Here is a 7,301-nt window from a genome sequence, read left to right as displayed (position 1 = left end):
TCTCTGATAACAACATCATGATAGAACAAGTGAACCACGCAAAATTACTGGGGGTATCATTATAGATGACCAGTTGAAATGTGAGCACTGTGTATCACATTTGGATAAAAAGATCATCAAAACCAAGGTACAATATACAGGATAAAAATATACTTCATTGGCATTGGCAGAAGACATATAGCCTTTACTTTCTTATTGCTGTTTCTCCTGTATGGTACCCCAATCTTCACTAACCTTCAAGTCTCACAAGTGTCCACACTTGAGCAATGTTATAATAAAATAGTCAAATTTGCAGTAAACTATAACAGCAGAGGCAGCACAATACTGGCTAACACTCAGGGAATGAGACTGGTTAGAACTAACACATCACCTAGTTCTTTCCTCAAATAACTACAATGCATAGACTTATCTTAACCTAGAACTTTTCCCAGGCCTTAACAACTTAATAAAATATAATTGTATGCTCAAGAGAAAAATCACTATTCATTTTAACCAAATTATCTAATAAGCAGAGGACTCTCTCTCTCTCTCGCTATTCAAATACTGTAGCTAAACTGTGGAACCATATCCCTCTATCACTGACATTCATTCAGAATTTAAACTAATTTAAAACTCAACTAAAACTTCACCTATCAAATCAAGTGATGTACTCCTGTATGTCTCCAGGAGAAACACCACTGGAATCTTCAACTTGCCTTATCATTAAACCATTTCTCTTGAATAAGAATTCTATGCTGCACATCCAGTCTTCACCAATACCCGATTAGTTTTACTAACACCAGTGAGTCATATACTTAGTTTGTGTGTCACTGCTCATCATCTCACCTCTGTACTTTTAACATAAACTTTATGATAGCAATATATAATTGTCATGGAACCTGCTTAATATCCAAACTCTTGACTACAGTATTAACATTTTCTGCTCCACCTAGTTACTTTCCTCAGTTCTACTCCTCTGAATGTTTAAACAGTAGTCTCAAAATCTATTGGTGCAGCGGTTAGCATTGCCGCCTCCAGCAAGAGGTTCTCCGGTTCGATTCTCGCCTGGGGTGCCTTCTGTGCGGAGTCTGCATGTCCTCCCTGTGGTCGCGTGGGTTTCCTCCGGGTGCTCCAGTTTCCTCCCACATCCTAAAGACATGCTGTACGTGGATTGGACACTCTAAATTGGCCCTAGGTGTGAGTGTGTGCATGCGTGTTCCTTCTGTGGAAGGTTGGGTGCTGGGCTGGCAGCTTGACACTGTAAAACTCCACTGCCAATCATGAGCGGACAGGTGATCCGCTGTGGTGACCCCTAACCGGGAAAAGCCGAAAGAAGAAGGAGTCTCAAGATCTATTTTGTACTAACAAAACCACTGATACACCTCTTCAAATGCTCAGTATTAAAAACATCTGCACAATGCTGAAGCATTTTATGTTGTAGTAGTTGCATTTATTGCATATGAACATAATCTAATTAGCAGATATACGTGCAATTGCTCATGTATGTTATTTAATATCTGTTCATGCAATCACCGAATGTCTGTTTAAAAAATGTTTGTAATATGTTGAAGCTTTCATTCCCCAGGCCTCATCTGAAAAGGTTGTTTTGACAAACCCAGTCAGATAAACCTAGCAAACAAAAGCAAAATAAAAATACATTGCTTACATTAATGCAGCAGTAATAGGAAAAGGTACATCTCCCTATATGCAGCTTCCAACTGTCCTTGATTTTTATCTCATATTTTTGGTCTGCTCCTCATAAAATGTGTTCTTTTCTGGTATATCATTGATGGCTGCAGTCACTAAATAATGACAGACATTTGAGTTTCAGCCTTATTACAGACCCATAGGTTCATAGGTGATTACTAGGCTAATGACTCCATGGGGGCCATTTTAAGCCTAGCTATGCTTCCCAAATGTATCTGACAAGTATTAATAGCCCAGGATTATTTTAATGACTGTATGTAGGTTTGGGCATAGATGGTCAAGAATTTACAGGCCGTCTCTATCATCTAGAGACCTAGATGCAGACCAGGGGCAAATTTCCGACTCCCCATCTGTTGGTCCAAGTTAATTGGGTTAGGGGAGAGCTCTGCTTCACATAGATAGAATGCTGTTTCAGGGAAAGGGTAGTGACTGAGATACATATCTGTCCCTCCAGCATGTCCTAGTTATGTTGCAGATGAGGTTAAGGTCTCTGGATTGGGTAATTCTGATGCTTTTTGTTTTGCAAATGTGCAATAGATTCATTGGAGCGGGATTACAGGATGCTTTATACGACTAGAATACATAAAGTCACAGCAATCTGTAGAAGACAGAGTACAGGGATAGGGCTTTGAGGCAGTCTGTGTAAGACATGCTGTTTATACCCTCGTATCCTTTTTGTGAGGAACCTCTGTTTATGCTGCAGCTGTTGCCGATGCCTGATCAGATACATACCAAAGCGGATGTTGCACTCAGTGATTAGCCTGATGAAAGCAGTGTATGGCAGAACAATGACATCCTTGGACCTAGATGCCATACCCTTACTTAATAAGTTGCACAGCATAGAATGATTTCCTTACTACCACACACACATGATGGTCAAAGACAAGTTACTGTCTAGATGCTTTCCCAAATCCATGAGCACTGGGTCTATTTTCAGGGGTGTATTACCAATATGGTAGTTTCTAGGGGTAGCCATCTTCCTGAAGGATACCATTAAGAATTTCTTAGTATTGAGCTTAGCCTAAGGCTCTATCATCAGTGATTAGTCTGTGACAGCCTTCATGGGGGGTGTCTTTGGAGGAATTCTGTAACTGTGCCAAGTTTGTAAACCTCTGCAAACTTGCACAGCCAAAGGCCCTTCATGTTGGCCTTGACTTCAAAGAAGTTGATGCCAAAAAAAATGAGTGGCCCCAGGGCCATGCCTTGGGGGATTCCACTAGTTACTGTCCTCTTAAAAAACACATATAAGGCAAAACAATCTATTTTAGCAACTTTCTAAGTATATGAGTAATATTTAATTTTTTTCCCTAATTTTGGGCCATTGATCCCACTTAGATTAAGGCTTTGTCTCTGATTCTTCAGGCAAGAGACTGAGAAGGTCTGATTTATCACTGGGTGACCGTGAAACATATTCTGAAAGCAGATCGGCTCGTTTTATTTAAACGCATAAATGCAAAATAATTAATTTACACAGTATTGATATTGGCCACAAGATGGCAGTGTAGATCTTTTTAGTAAAACGACCTTTCTACAATGGTGGTTTCTGTACTACCGGTTACTTGTAGCAGCTGCCTAGAAGGATGCAGACAGAAAACAGCCCTGCCCCGCAGCTGTTTCATCGATACTGTACCTGTAGATTTTCACACGGATGGTGACTGAGGTGAACATTTTGTTTCCTAAAGTACAGCGCTCATTTACTACCCTTCCTTGCTGGGTTGAAAGGAAACTGGCCCTTTTAAATGCTCACAAGCATATTCCACAAATGTTTTTTTTTTACTTACACCAGAAAACAGACTGGAGTGAGACAGTTGGCAGCCTGGGTACTGGTTAGAGGTTAGGTCCGTTCTTGGACGCAGAGCAGGACTAGATCCTTTTTTCCCCCTCTAGTGCTACATCCGGGGGTTCATCATTTATCAGGCTTTTTGGGCAACGGGTGTATATTTCTGTGACTCACTAGTCTTCCTTGTAGGAGTGGTATAAATGGCACAATTCGTTTACAGCCGGACAGACTTATGATAGCAAATCTGTGTAGATGAAATGCATATCTGTATATAATGCACCTGTTCAGTAGAGCATCATAAAATAGTAAATTAATTGGCTTGAATGTTGTCGCTGTGCAATGTTGCCATCTTCCGGGCATAGCTCTCAACCAATCAGGGACAAATCCAGAAAAAAAATCAGGGACACTTTTAAAATATTAGTTCAATTAACTTAAGGCGTTAACATTATTGGAGAATATGAATTAATATACATTTCCTGAAGTAAAATAAGTGTTTAGTTCTTAATTATTGTAATTATTTATTAAGTATACCTCACCACCTTTTGTCCAAAGGGTATTAGTGTTAAGAGGGATTAAAAGGGACAGAGCTAAAATTTAATTCAAAATCAGGGACAGTTGAGAGGTCTGCTTCCGGGTCCTGGAGCAAACGGGCCTAAAAACGTCAGGCAGGTTTTACATACCCCTTTGCTGTCCCTGATTCCCAGGTGCACTACTGCAAAACCTGCGATTGTGTGACAAAATAAGGAACGCTACTCTCCTTGAATAACACTGGGCGGCCACGGTGGTGCAGTGGTTAGCATTGCCGCCTCACAGCAAGAGGTTCTCCGGTTCGATCCTCGGCTGGGGTGCCTTCTGTGCGGAGTCTGCATGTCCTCCCACATCCCAAAGGCATGCTGTAGGTGGATTGGACACTCTAAATTGGCCCTAGGGAAGGTTGGGCGCCGGGCTGGCAACTCGACACCGTAAAACTCCATTGCCATTCAATGTGCGGACAGGTGATCCGATGTGGCGACCCCTAACCGGGATAAAGCCGAAAGAAGAAGAAGACTCTCCTTGAATAACACTAAAAATTATTCTAGCAGACTTATAGTTTTTCACTGAAATCATGACACTTCTCGCTTGTTTTCTTAGCACAAGAATTAGGGTCATAACTGAGAAAAACATAATGAGGGACAAAGACTCCAAATCAGGGCAGATTGTTGTATTGCTTGTTTATACTATGAACGTTGTTAGAGTAGCTAGTAATGCATTGGCGTGCAATTTCTGAAGGATATGAAATCCCTAACTCAAATTCATCCAGGAGTCCACAACCCCTTGTTTCCGTTTTTTGCACATGGGGTCGGCGTGGCATTCCAACAGTGAGAATAATCACATGACAAATTCAGGGGCATTGTGAAATTTGAGACATGAACACTTGGAGCTATGACAAACAAGCCTGTCAATGCAAACTGAGCTATTCTTTTTCTCTCTCAGTTTTTTTTATTTTTTTCAAATACATTTGAATGAATTCCATAGTATTTATACATAACATCTTAAATAACTGTACACTGTTTACATTAGTCTGACGATATAACAGATCTTTATGTATACAGTTATAAGTATATCCCATCCATTGAGTTTCTGATCAATTATTGTATAGTGTCAAACCAAATTGAACTATTCTAATAAATTCTAAGTGCATAGCTCCAATATTTACAAAAAATGTATCTAGGAATGGGGCATTTGCTAATGATTATTTTTGGCTTTACCCCTGGAAGTGTTGACAGTTAGCGAAGATGTATGAATTTTGCATTGGCCACTATGGAAGGAAAGTGCAAGTACCAAAATAATTTCCGCTACTGTTTTTGCAAACGTTGTCAGGTCATTATGACAAAAAAAAAAGTTTACCCTTGAGTACTTGTGTATTCGGTTCAAAGTGCAGGTGTGATCCAGCAACGCTGTGAAATTAATACACACTGAGTGAGTAATCAACAACAGGAAGTCAACTCCCAGGTTGTTAACTGCCCTGTGCCTGAAAATGGACTAACAGCCATAGAAGCTCAAATCTCAGAAGAACATATTACAATGTGTGCCCTTAATCATACCCGAGTCAAATGCATAGCCAAAGAATGAATGCGTCTAGTGTTACTGGAGAATATTATTTAAGAATATTCTTTATTGCTCATCACCTGCTTTATCAGTTTCGGGGTTTCAGGACAGGCATATACCTTCCCGGCAACAGATGGGCGCAAAAAGACAAACCCGTTTTGTATAGGGCACACACACACACACACTTCTCCTGCCAATTTATAGGTTCACCAGTCCTTCACCTGTAGAATTCTGTCTTTTTTTAGATGCGGTAGAAAGCCAGAACACACGGTTAAAGTCAATACAAACACAGAGAGAATGCTATGCATAAGAAAGTACCCAAGCCGAAAACCAAATGGAGAACCAAGGTCTATAAGTAGGGTTACCACCTGTCCCACTTTGCGTGGTACAGTCCCTCTTTGGGCATAAGGCAGCTACACTACTTGCTTTATTACTGTGCCTGCCAGTATGTCGTACTATCAGGATGTATGCTTTAAGAGTTAAATGGGAGGTGCGGCATATCGCCATTCCTCCTATATCTCAGCTGCCACTTAATTTTACCTTGCCCTCAGCATGCCGCCACCTCCACAAAATCTCTCCGTCTCTCTCTCTCACACACACACACACACACACACAATGCTGAGAGAGAAAACGGTGTTGGCATCGGTCAATTAAATACTAAAATATAACTTCGTAAGAATGCATGTTCTATACCAATATTGGCATGCAGCATGTCTATATCGATGTAACTTTTCATTGATTTTTATGCCCCTCATATATTTCACAAATCAGTTTTGTAATAACAATGAAAAACGACAAACAGAAGTATAGAGCGTAAGGCAGAAATGTCTGCCGGCTAGTACAAAAAAATGACCCTACCACCAGCCTCTGTATGTAAATATTGCTAGATACAGAAACCCCATTTAGAGCAACAACATGTATTTATGGGAATAAATAAGGTGAGAGCTCCCTCCCTCCTCTCCCGGACACACATACGCGCGTGTGCGCGCTTCCAGCTCTGACTTGGCAGCGTTTTGGTCTCAACATCTTTTTCTGCAGATCAGGGACACTTTTTTAAGTATTAATGATGTTCACTTTGAGAACTGTTCAAATAGTAACAACTCTGTCACACAACTGCTATATGATTAGTCAGATGTCCCTTGGTTTTAGGTTTGCCCCTCCCTCTTAAATGCATTGCTTCTCTTCATAAAGTTTGACCCGTTTAAGGGGAACATAGCATTATGAAGTAACTGAACTAAGCTTTTACCCACTCTCCGCAAAAAACTGTATGAGATATGCAACCAGAAGGCATTATATTATGAGAAAGAAACCTCCATCTTTCTGACCCTCTGCCGTGACTTTTTAATACCTTCAAATGTTAAGAAGTTTGATTATATTTGTATTAATATAGCTTCTTATGATCTTAGTCGTCAGTATTTTGTCACAAAAGATAATTAGTCCTACGAAGGGCACAGCAAAATGATAAGGCAAAATCTGAGAGGTCCCCGAAAACCATAGCAAGTGTGTGGTTTGTTGCTGCACATGGTGGGAACTAGGTGTATGCTTGTGTGTTTGGGGGAGGGGGTCCTACTAAGCATTTAACTCTAAAAGTCTCTGACTATGGAGTCGTGTTCCGGAAAAGCAACCCTTGTATGAATATGTCTTTAAGACATAGATTGTCAGAAAATAATAATAATATTAATGATAAGTTAAGTAGAACTTGCATCGACCGAAATTATACGCAAATACTTAGCCAATTGTGAGCATT

The sequence above is a fragment of the Protopterus annectens genome, chromosome 2.part2 (assembly GCF_019279795.1).
Source record: "Protopterus annectens isolate FY-2018-M chromosome 2.part2, PAN1.0, whole genome shotgun sequence".
Taxonomy (NCBI): Eukaryota; Metazoa; Chordata; order Ceratodontiformes; family Protopteridae; genus Protopterus; species Protopterus annectens.
This window is presented reverse-complemented; position numbering follows the sequence as displayed.